At 44.5% G+C, this 3,630-nt stretch overlaps 1 long non-coding RNA gene across 1 annotated transcript; it reads left to right on the top strand.

Moving 5' to 3' along the window:
• The first annotated feature begins 428 nt into the window (after positions 1-428).
• LOC142776545 (uncharacterized) lies at positions 429-1,760 on the top strand. The gene is made up of 3 exons (XR_012887627.1): positions 429-693; positions 1,058-1,212; positions 1,650-1,760. It is a non-coding gene; the product is annotated as an uncharacterized LOC142776545 (long non-coding RNA).
• Positions 1,761-3,630: the final 1,870 nt, after the last annotated feature.

Below are 3,630 nucleotides of genomic sequence, written 5' to 3'. Positions count from 1 at the left end.
AATGCTTAACTACTATTGATCATTATCAAATTGTGTTCGCACAAGTTTTCAAACGTTCATTAAGGAATACAGCACAATATAAACGTATTTTTCTCGTTATTGTTTTGAAGTAACGCTAAATTTAGCGGGATGGTACGTGGTGGCGCTAAGTACAATCCCGTTTCAAGCAATTACTGTTTTCATATCTCCTTCACTATACAAACCTAAACGGCGCAACTTTCGAAGTTGTTGGCTCAGTCGAGCGCAATCGTGGCGGAGGTCAACTGTACCAGTAGTCAACAGCAACAGCGGCTCATCGGCGTTATCCGAGGCTCAGCGCGCGCTGGTGCTCACCTTTATGGACGAACATCCTCAGCTCGTGGCGAATGCCATCGAGCTGCGGCACGGCGTCACCGTCGCCGAACGGCGGCGGCTGTGGCAAGAGCTCAGCGACGCGCTGAACCATGAAGTGCCTGCGCAGGAATGGCAGGCTTGGTGGCGCAGGCTGGTGCACGAGGCCCGCCGTGACACCGCCGCCATCAGAGACGCACAAACGTGAGTGACCGTCGAATGGCACGGGCAATTTGTTCTGTGACATTAGTGTATATTTTCAGGGGCACTGGAGGGGGTTGGCTGCCTGGCTTCCACGGCCGGGTTCTACAGTTGACTGGGATGACACGCTTCAGTGGCGTTTTTGGTCTCACCTATCAACAGGTAAGCACTCTGCCGCCGCAGTATCACGGGTTCCTGAGCGGTACCATGACATAGTTTGATATCTGAAGGGGTGCCTTTAGCGGAACCTTGTTAAACGGGAATAAAGCGCACGAGAAAGTAATCAAAAGTGGGTAGGTTTAACTAAAATCTCAGTTTGCAGCCCTTGCAGTACAAGGGGTATTAATTTATCATAAAACACGCAATGACTGCGGGCAAGTGCATGCACTAAAATGGTAATACATGACATCAATGACCACTGAATAGCTGCAGAACATTTCCGCAGATGTTTAGTACTTAAGGTTGCAAAATAGCCAGAGTAACGAATACCCACTTTCTGAAAGATCATGCTTACTACACCTTCCAGCAGGCGAATGTTCCCACTGCTGCAGTGGAAATGGATGTGGAGGCCACTGAAGCGGCTGTAGATGGCAGTGACACAGTAACACGCAAGCATCTGAGAACTTAGTGCTTTATTGAGTGCAGGACTGGAACCTTGAGCAGGGCGACAAGGTGCTCAAGGTGAGTAGACCCGTTGTTTACATTTTACATAAGGGGCATAAGCATTCTCCATGTTCTCTTATGATGACTGAAACCAACTTGGGCTGTAAACAAGAACCATGCATTGTATTGAGGGCATGGTATCGGGTATCTGCAATGATTAACTGCCGGGCAAAAGGTTGGTTAGCCCTGGGGCTCTTTCATGGTGAGAGATGCATTTGAGGACATTAATAAAGAGCAGTTTCAACAAATGTTTGTAGGTCCGCACGAGGAGGGCATAGCTTGTACACACAGCTTCCCACTTTCAAAGGATGCCATCAGGCCAGTTGATCTTCAACTGAGGGGAAATTGTTGTGCCCATTGCAATTCTTGGCAGCAGGAGCAGCTTCCAGCCATGAGATGGTTAAGGGTTTGCCGGCAGCTCACTTAAACATTTACACCATGACGATTCATCGCAGGTGCTGTGGGAGATGAAAAATCAAACACCCGCATCGCTTCTGCAGCACGGCGTGTGGCAGCGGCACAGGAGAAGGCGGCAGCGGCACAGGAGGGCACTGGCCATGGCTGAGGGCTTTCTGCGAGAAAGGGATACTTAGTTTAGTTTAATTTTTCGTCATGTGTTCAATGTTTTTTCTTGTCATCATTCATTAATGATTTCTCGGTTTCAATGTGTTTAGGTGCTGCTGTTCATGTTCAATTTTATATGCTTCGGGAGACATATACATAGTTTAGTTTGTTTTTCGCCATATTTTCAATTTTTTATCATTCATAATTGGTTTAGTGTTTTTGATATGTTTACGTGTTGCTGTTCATGTTCTATTTTATTCGTTTTTTGTTTGCATTTAGTACATATTACTAGATTTAGGTTAGCATTTACTTTGTACAAGGAGTGCAGCATTTTTTATGTTCGATATATGCATTTCTAAATGTATGTTCGAGCTGTTCTAGTGGCAGTGTTTTTTACCCACATTTCAAAGGTGTCTAGTCATTCACACGGAGACCACAAGTGTATAGTTGACATTTTCTGTTAATGTTTCTGTGATATTTGTATTGTCCCACTGTGTTTTCTAGCTCACTGTGATTTTTATTCAGCATTACCACATAGTGTAGTAATGTGATATCTTTTTGCATCACACTGTTTTGCAGTTCACTGTGATATTTTCATTTCAGCACAATGAGGCTAAGATGCAACAACTACATTCTGAATCTTGTTTGGGAGCGCTAAGCTAGTAAGTGGTCATCTCGCACAGTTTCACAAAGGAAAATGGTCATCACAGCAACATGCCAGCGATTGATTTCATCTAGTTTTCATTGTAAACGACTCTTTGCGGGAATAAATTTCGAACGTGGTATGGTTTGGGAGCCGCGAGATGGCTGAGCGAATTATTCATGCAGTATGTTATCAAAACAACTCGCCTGTTGTTTGCCGTCTTGATTTGCGTATTTTTTAGCATTGCAGCATGACTGCAGTCGTGAATTCAAATTAAATGTTATTTTAACATTCACACAATGTTTAGGACAATGAGCAAAAAAACAGCACAACTTCATGAGCACAATTGCTCGTCAAGCCTGGCGTGCACAATTGAATGTTTGTAGTCAGTCACTATGAGAAGATATGGACTTATGTATCATGTGTTCATACAACATGTTACTAATGGAATCTCGATTTTTATGCGTTCTGGTGAAAAGAATTTTGAGACGTTGCTGCATTGTTCGCACAATTTTGTGATAGCAACATTCAGCACAGAGTGCCACTCATATATGCTTGCTCCAATCTAGTCTGTTGTGACTGTGATCGCTAATATGGAAAAGGGTGTTTCTGTTGCATATTTCATGTGCCATTTAAAGAAAATGCAGCATTTTGACATTGCCACCTTGCTTCATATTGAAGCAAAAGTAAGTACTTTGTGTATTCAAATGTGGCAAACACAGCCCTTTCATGTCTAGATGCACTAGAATCAGTGTAAATAAATTATGTGTGAGATATGAAAACATGAAAACTCACCGTTCCTGTGTACTTCAAAAAAGGTCCAAGACAGCGCTGCTGCCGTCTCTGAGCAGTACGTTGCGTGGTGTGAGCATATGGCTCCCCCTTGGCTCTCCATCGTCATCCTCAGCTGGTGGCATGTTCACGACATACTCGTCCAAGGTCCAGTCGCCTGCATGCAACGCAATGTTGTGGAGAGCAAAGCAAGCATAGATGATTTGCGCTGCCCGATCAGGGTTGTAGAGCATCGTTCGAAAGTGCTGCAAGCAGCGGAACTTGCTTTTCAACACGGCGATACACCTTTACACAACATTGTGCATGGATGCGTGCTCCTTGTTGTATCGGCCTTCGGAAGTGTTGCACGGTTGACTTCCAAGGACTGGAATTAAGAGCCATGGCTTGAGGGGATAGCCTGCGTCTCCTGCAATGTAAGCATAAAAGCTGAGTGCTCT

Source organism: Rhipicephalus microplus, chromosome X (genome assembly GCF_043290135.1).
Source record: "Rhipicephalus microplus isolate Deutch F79 chromosome X, USDA_Rmic, whole genome shotgun sequence".
Taxonomy (NCBI): domain Eukaryota; kingdom Metazoa; phylum Arthropoda; class Arachnida; order Ixodida; family Ixodidae; genus Rhipicephalus; species Rhipicephalus microplus.
This window is presented reverse-complemented; position numbering and strand designations above follow the sequence as displayed.